This window comes from Phalaenopsis equestris, unplaced genomic scaffold, assembly GCF_001263595.1.
Source record: "Phalaenopsis equestris unplaced genomic scaffold, ASM126359v1 Scaffold204252, whole genome shotgun sequence".
In the NCBI taxonomy this organism is placed as follows: Eukaryota; Viridiplantae; Streptophyta; class Magnoliopsida; order Asparagales; family Orchidaceae; genus Phalaenopsis; species Phalaenopsis equestris.
In genome coordinates, this window is record NW_018223818.1 from 1 (window position 1) to 8,816 (window position 8,816).

At 34.4% G+C, this 8,816-nt stretch overlaps 1 long non-coding RNA gene across 1 annotated transcript; it reads left to right on the top strand.

Annotated features, from left to right (window-relative positions):
- The first annotated feature begins 1,867 nt into the window (after window positions 1–1,867).
- Window positions 1,868–3,081, top strand: LOC110036245. The gene is made up of 3 exons (XR_002295220.1): window positions 1,868–1,955; window positions 2,573–2,845; window positions 2,979–3,081. It is a non-coding gene; the product is annotated as an uncharacterized LOC110036245 (long non-coding RNA).
- Window positions 3,082–8,816: the final 5,735 nt, after the last annotated feature.

Consider the following 8,816-nt stretch of genomic DNA (forward strand, 5'->3'; position numbering starts at 1 on the left):
TCCTATCTTTCTAGGCTATTTGCATGATCGGATATTCTTCGAATGTAAGTCCTAAATTTTAAAATAAATTATAGGATTAAGCATTAAATAACATCATTTCAAAGACATAAAACTAAACAATAGGATAGTTGGGATGTCACCGGGGTTATCCTAGGATTCGTGATATCTCCTACACTTCATTCATTTGAATTCCTTAAAATAAATGTTCCTATTTTAACCACTCCCATTTGACTCTCCCGTGTCTAATCTTGGAAACCTAAACTTTAAAATCTTAAAGGCAGAACCACTAATCTTAATCGAGAGTTTTCTTAAGTGACCCCGATCATTTAAGATGTAATTAATTATAGGAGCTTGTTTCTATAGGGAACTAAAAATCTATATTAGGTAGGGGAACTTGTCGGCCATATATGAAAGATTTCGCAGGCTAAACGGATGTCACAAAATTCTTTAGCTTGGGTGGTTGAGCCTACTACAAATGATATGTTTATCCTTCGGGATAGTGTATGACAAGTGGTTACGCACTCAAGTGGTATCACACTCAATCATACATACTATTAAATATGTGAGACCTATTTGGTCGATTTGGCCTCATTTATTTTAAAATCAAAATACTATTTTTTTTTTTAAATTACATTGATATCTATATATATTTAAATTCAAATTCAAGTCCATTTTTGGAAAATCACGGCCCGCACAGAGAAAACAGATGGCAATGGAGCGATCTGAAAACAGCCACAAAGAACATAAACTCAATTGGAACGATGATCTTCAGGAATTCAGAGAAGAAAATAAGATACAAGGGCTAGGCACCACGTGGGATGCCCAAAACCCAGCATATAGGACTTCTGCCTAAAGACCCGTAAGGGTTTGCAGGGAAGACTGGTCCCAAACCAACAGTTTTCTTAAACAGGCCAGCTATACCTTCCTCACACAATGAAAAATAACTACAATTACAATAGTGCCATCCCTCCAAACATAAAAGACCTAACGACAGGATAACATTAGAAATCAAATAAAGGAACAGCTCCTGCATCAACAGGGGCAGTGGTGGGAGGCTGAGCTTCACGTTTGTGGTGTACTTGGAATGAACTAAATGGAGAATTCTGAGTACTTTGAAAATTTTATATTGCATTCCTTTTTTAAACGCGTTTGCAGTGTATTTGTAATGGCGCTGAATGTTGGCCTTTAAAAAAAAGCATAATACTAAGTTAAGTGTTGCCGAGATGAGAATGATTAGTTAGATGAGTAGCTTTACACTAAGAGATAAAATGTGAAATGATTATATCCGTGATAGGGTTGATGTAGCTCCAGTGAAGGACAAGCTAGAGGGAGTCGTCTTAGGTGGTTTGGTCACATTAAATGTCGATCATTTGATGATCCGATTAGGAGAGTAGATGTTTTATATTCGACCTATGTTAAGAGAGGCAGAGGTAGATCTAGGAAGACTTGGGCTTATTGTGTTAAAAATGATCTTAATTTATTAGAACTAAATGAAAATATGACTCTAAATAGGACACAATGAAGAAAATTGTTTCATGTAGCCAACCCCACGTAGTGGGATTAAGGTGTTTATTCCTTTTTTTAACGAAACCAAACTACTAAATTATAAAGATCTCGTATTCCTCTTTTGTTTCATGTAGCCCAACCCACGTAGCGGGATTAAGGTGTTTATTCCTTTTTTTAACGAAAACAAACTACTAAATTATAAAGATCTCGTATTCCTCTTAGTTACACCCATTTTTATGCAAAACATATAGCCTTTTAGTTTGATTCAAAGCATTCTGTATACACATGGAGCATTTTTTTGTGCAGCGTAAGATTTATTTAGTGCTGATGCAAAGGTATTACCACTCTTTTCTTCTCTGCAGGTTAGGGTCTCGGCCATATTTGTTTTTGTATCATCGATTTTGCTACTAAGTATTGCTGGACTGCCAGCCCATATAAAAGAAATCAAGGTAAATGCTCTTATAGTTCTGCTGCTCGTTAATGGTATTTAATGAAAATATAGTATTTTTGAAGTGCATGTATTAAGCTGAAGTGAGTGCTCTGAGATTTATTTTAATGTAAGTTTTTTCAACATTTTGTTTTACCATTTTCCTTGCTCAATTTCCACCACTTTTAATTTGTCAATAAGTTAACATTGTTTTGCAACGACAGTAACAAACCTATACATAAGCTTATGATCATATTATTTTTCTAGGAAACCTTTGTGCTTATGAACCTTTGCGCCACTTTTTATTGGAAATATATGGGGAGACATATTTCATTATCTTTCGCTATTATCTATAAATGTCTGTAGTATAGAATGAGGCCTGAAATGTAATCATCTAATCTTTTCTAAGTGCAAAAATTAGAAGAATGGTCAAGTTACATTGCACTAGTGTTATTTGCCTAATGCAATGAACATAGCATAAATTGTTTTTTTTTTACGTTAGGTAGTGTAATTCAAGGAAAACAATATATGTTTAAAGATTTCGGTAAAACCATTGGCCATGGATTTCATCCAGAGTATCATTCTTATTTTTTCATAGATTGGAATCTGGTATATCATACACAGCTTCTTTTATTGCAGATATTTATGCACGAGGAGGCAAATCAGCATTCTGGTGCTATGGTTTTCCTGCTTGGACACTTCCTCGCTAGCATTCCTTTCATCTTCCTCATCTCTGTTTCCTCCACTTTAGTTTTCTATTTTATTAGTGGACTCCGAAATGAGTTCAACCTGTTGGTGTACTTTGTCCTTAACATCTTCATGTGCCTTTTGGCAAATGAAGGGTTGGTAATGGTTGGTGCCTACATTTGGTTTGAGGTCTTCTCATGCTTTTTAGCCTTTGTGTTTCTTCATGTAAGTTGTATTCTATGCTTCTTGTCTGGTTCTTTAAGTCGAAGTCATTTTTTTTTTTAATTAGATAATTTTTATATAATTCATATAGCACATTACTTATTATTTTTTTTATTCCTCCTCCACCCCACCCCAGATTTTAATGATGTTAGTAGCTGGCTATTTTAGGATCAGAAATGATCTTCCAGAACCAATTTGGAAGTACCCATTATCTTATGTTGCATTCCTCACTTACTCTGTTCAGGTCAGAATAACATCTCGAATTTAATTTGAGGCTATTACAAAGTTCTTGTGGAATATATTTCAGTTTATGCCACTTTCCTCTATTATATGCGAAAATATGAATATCACATTACTTGGAATTTGGAATGGATGAGCATTATCAATGTCAAGCACAATGACCACTGACAAGGACGAGCATTTTGTTGATGGAAGACGAGAAGTAGTATAAAGAATGAGTAGAATAACCAAATTTTGGTGGAGCATTATAACTTTGGAGAACAACAACAAGCCTTTAAGGGGCCACAAAAAGAAGTGCCTTAGCTGATTTTAATTATGTTCTTGGAAATTCATTTATCATTTTAATTTTATTTTCTTTTTTAATGACAGGTGTAATGCCAGTGTTTTAGAGCTGATGGGTGCAAGTGCTTGCTATCTTCTTATTCTTTATTTGCTTGTGAGGTGAGGAAAGCTTTTAGGGTTTTTGGGAAGCGTGTTTCATGATAATAATAATAATAACAATATAAAATAAATAAGGAAAAGAAAATTTCGAATAAGCCAGAAACGATTAACATTCAGGATGTTTTGCTTAAGAGCAAGTGTCTTTTTTGACCTAAAGGAAATAAACGATTTGAACGAGTGAACGAGAAAGAAGCAAAAGAAGAAAGGAGGTCGTGCTTTAGCCGAGTGAAGGAAGAAGTCAAATGTGAAGAAGCCGAAGGGTGTACTTTTGTATGCAAATTTTTGAGGGTGTCTACGGGTACAATTTTGAGGATACTTTCGGGTATGACGTTAATCCCAATATGACTCATAAAGATGTTAAAAATGGTAAATAGTTAAATTGAAATAGAAAGGGATAAATTTAAAATGAACTTTATAGTTTTATAAAATAATCAACTATATTTTTTTTGGTTATTCATACATAGCATTTGTATATAATTTAGTACATAATAATATTATACTTGCTCACCAAGGCTTGAAAACTTATTATTAAAATTAATATTTTTTTTTTTTCATGGAAAAAATTATAGAATGTTATTTCTGTAAGGAGAGACTTAGCCCTCGTTTGAGGCAGCTTATTTTGCTGTGGACGCCGCCGCAGCGTTTGTTTTGGCGTTATTGGGTGCGTTTTTATATCGGCGTTAATCGCGTATTCGATATTATTCTATCCATAGAACGCGGGGGAGGGGTTCCGTTCGGCGTTGGCTAGGGCTTATTTTCCTCCTGTGCCTGTTGACCTCATTTTTGTGAGGTCTTCTTTTCTCCTCCTTAGAGCCTAGGATCTAGTTCTAGGAGTTCCTATTGACCGTCCTAGAAAACTAGAATTGAGACTCACCCTTTTAGAAAATTCTAGTAAATTCCTATTTTCCTTTGATGTCTTAGCTCCAATTTTTTTTTTTTTTTTTGTGTTCATTTTGGTTTCTTTTTAAAGCCTAGAAGGCAACTACGAAGCTTTTTAGGTTCTTTTATATGCTCTAAAAACTGGTTTTTATGCCCTTACGTTTTATTTTTTTGAGATTTTTAGCTCTTACATTTAGGGATTTTTAGATTTTGCTCTGAAAATGGATCACATATTTACAGTGCATTTAGATGGCGCACTGCTCTGGAAATAGATCTTCTATATGCCGCACTCCTTTTTTAGGATTTATATGACACATCTCTGGTTATGTTTCGGTTCTATATGTCGTTTGGTTCTATATTTACAGTTTATGTGCCTTGCGTACTAGTGGTGGTATTCTCCGAGTTTTTTTTTTCTCTTTCGGGGAGTTTGGGAGATCTCTAAATCTCATTTTGGAAAAACATTTGGTTGACTTGATCAATCCTACGTCTTTGGGGTTTCAAAAAAAAAATCAGCGCGGAGGGATATTTTATGTTTGTTAAGAAAGACCTCGGGCCCTACTTTTCCAGGTCTTTTCGATAGGAGCTATTTTGATGTGGCTAATTTTTTGGAATTCTTGGTTGCTAGTTCCATCAAATCATAAATTTAAGTTTTACAATTGGGGAAATGGGTTTATTCTTTACAGTTGGGGGATTGGGTTCATTGCAATACATTTCAATACATGTCATTGCAATACATTTCGGTTCATTGCATTTCGGCTGTGCGTGTAGGATTATTGATGTTGCACTCCGGGTCATTGCAATACATTCGGTTTAAGCTGTTCTGAAATTTAGAATTAGGAAATTGGGCTTTGGTATTTTCTGGAATTCTTGGTTGAACTGATAAGGGACTGTGGTGGCTGCATCACTTCTGCCTTTTGGAGTTTCTTCATAATTTCTGCGCGCCTTATGGCTTGGTTGAACTTATAAGCTTGGTTGATTTCTTGGTTCATTTGGAGTTTCTTCATAAATTCTTGGTTGAACTTATAAGCCTCTCATTTGTATTACTGATGATATTTATGGCTTGGTTAATATATACTACATGCAATCCATATGGCTTGGTTCATTCATATCAAGCAAGAATCTTCATTCATGTATACAGTTCCAGCTACTTGTATTACTGATGATATTTATGTAATTTGAGAATTGTGTGGAGTTTTGTAGAAATTGCTGCTAGTATCAGTAGCTTTAAGTAACTATTTCCAATGTAAGAAGGCCACAAGTAAGATTCCTCTTGGAGTTTATTTGTTAAATTGTTAGAATCAATACATTTCGGCTGCTAGTTCCATTAATGCAATACATTCCGAATGTCAGCATTTCTACTTTCGGTTATGGTGTATTTAGAGTTGGCTTTTCAGCAGCAGCACTTCTGCTTTCGGTTATGGTGTATTTAGAGTTGGCTTTGGTATTTAGAACCACATTTCAGGAAAATCATTGATCAGTCTCTCTATAATGCACACAAAGATTCAGTAACAGCCATCGCCGAGTACCTGACCATAGAATTCCGACGGCCTCTCCGAGGACGAAGCAGTCGGTGTCGCCTTTTTCTTCCTCCCCTCCTTCACATCTTTTTCCTCCCTTCCCCTCTTCTTGCCCCTCTTCTTCTGCGTCACCTGCTCCACACCTAGCGTTCACTCTTCCTCCGGCGAACCCGCTTCTTGGCTAGAGGCGGAAGACAGATCCTTGCTCGCATCGTAGTCAGGTGATGCCATAGTGTCCCAGAAAAACCCTAGCAAGCTCCGTCTCGACAAGGTGCAGAAAAGAAAACCCTAGAACGGAAACTGGGGGAGATTCCTCCGGCTGAGTGTCACCCGGATCCGAGCATGGAATCGAACGAGGGTGTGAGGAAGAGGAAGCGAGCGCAAGCGCTTTACTTGTCTTTCGACACTGTGATCCATGTCTATTACAAAAGGTGGAACGACGTTTTGAGGGAGGCTTCTAAAACGCTATTTTCAAACACGTCGGTGGTGTTTTTAAAACGCCATCGCTCTAAATAAGCCATCCCAAACGCACCCTAAATCTAAAGAAGCAAAAGGAATCTGGCGCCTAGGCGCCAGTTTACAGAAAGGGTGGCACTTACGCGCCAGAAGCGATTTTCTTCCCAAATTCATTGAATTTGGATGGATTTTAAAAAGGGCATCTAAGGCAACTCTTGGAAATTCAACCAAATACAATATAAGAGAGATTTTATTAAAGAAAAGGAGAAAAAAAAGTAAGAGAGGAGGCGAGTAAGTGAAGAAGAGTGAAAGAGAAAAGTCTCTTAGAATTGTAAGAGAAGAGAAGAAGAGATTTCTTCTTCAATACATTTTTAAGAGATAATTGAGTGATATTGTAAAGAGAGAAAGTGATTCAAAAGAACTTAAAAGATTTGCTTGGGGAGGAGATTGAGATAAGTAGTTTGTTTTTTACTTGTTTTATTTGTTCTTGTTGTGTAAACTTGTTTTTATATATAAATTCATGTTTTGTTGTATCTTCCTCATGAGATCTGAGTAATTTACTTTATTTTTCTCCCTGCAATGAGAAATAATCATGTGAAGAATTGAAATTGTTTAGAAGTATTCTAATTTTATAATTATTTTGATTCAACTTTAGAACTTCATTTACTTAATCAATTTGACCAATTGTTAAGTTAAAATATGTTGTGAAACATAATGATTCGAAAAAATTATGCTTTCCTCAACTGAGTAATAATCACATTTGATTTCATAGATGAGAATGAGTTCATGTAGTTAATTGTAAATAAATAGAAAAATAAGTTTTGATGGATGCAAATTTGTGATTCTAAAGTGACAGACTAGAACCTCCAATTTGATCCAGAAGTTGGGAACCTAAGACTAGATGTTAGCCTCCAGGCGGAGTGATAGTGAGAACTTTAGAGTTGGAGCTAGTTTCTTCCAAGCCTAACAAGGATTTAAGAACTTGACTATGGATTAATCAATGTTCTTTATGCACTTGTAAGAGGGTAAATAATAAGTATGCTCCTATTTGACACAATATAATATTTAAATTTATAACAATTTGAATTATTCACTGATTATAATCTCAATGCAAGGGGAAATGTACTTTCTAAAATTTGAACTTTTCTTCATGAAACTTAGTTTAGCTATATTAGAATTTACTTTAAGTTTATAGATAAGAGTAATAAATATAATTTACATAGTTTAAAAACAAAAATTTCAACCTTCATTCCTAGTTAAGTTTTCTGCAGTTTATATTTATTTGAGTTAAGATTACAAGATTTCCAAACTTCCCTATGTGATCGATACTTAGGACTCCATTAGAGCCTTATATTACTTAAGCAATACATATACTTGCATTATCATACTAGCAAATATTTGAAATCGATAAATAATATTTTAAATCGCTAATAGTGGCAGCTATATATCTAAAGAAAAAATTAACTAATATGAAGTATATCATTCAAGTGGCTGCATACACGCGCACCAAGTTTTGGCGCCGTTACCGGGAGAGTACCAAAAATTTTTTTTAGTTTTTATTTGAACTGTAAAACTTATTTTATGAAAATCGTAGTGTAGTTTATGTATATAAGTTTCTGTTTGTGTGCTTATTTTAAAGAAAATTTAATATACAAAAATGAAAAAAAATTATTTTTGAGTGTTTTAGTTTAATTGAATTTTATTTTATTTTATTTTTCTTACTAAAGTTTTATTTGTTTATGCGTTGTTTAGGATCCAAATGATTAAGGAGCTAACCATTAACATTCCATTCATTGAAGCTCTGAAACAAATGACAAACTATATAAAGTTTATGAAATATATTCTTAATAAAAAATGAAGTGTACAGATAACGAGACTGTTGCACTTAGTGAGATGTATAGCGTTATAATTAAAAAAAAACTTCCTTCAAAAACTTAAAGATCATGGTAGCTTTATTTTTCCATGTGCAATAGGTGAGTTTTTTGGGAGAGCTCTATGTGATCTGCGAGCCAATATTAACTTTATACCTCTATTTATTTTCAGAAGGTTAGGTTTAGGAGAGATTTCTCCTACAACTGTAACCCGTCAGTTTGCTGATCGTTCGATCACTTATCCAAAAGGAGTTGTAGAAGGCGTATTGATAAAGGTCAATAAATTTATCTTCCCTGTGAATTTCATTGTGTTAGATATAAATGAAAATAAAGAAATTTCAATCATTTTAGGGAGACATTTTCTTGTCATTGGAAGAGCTATGATTGTTGTACAAACATGTGAGTTAGCCATGAGAGTCAATGACCAGGAAGTTACATTTAATATATCAAAGTCAATGAAGTATTGATTCCCATGAAAATTACCTATTTTTAGCGACATTTCATGATCATTTTATGTATATTTTTAATGGTATTACACTTTAAAGGAATGCATTTTGCATGTTTTTGTCT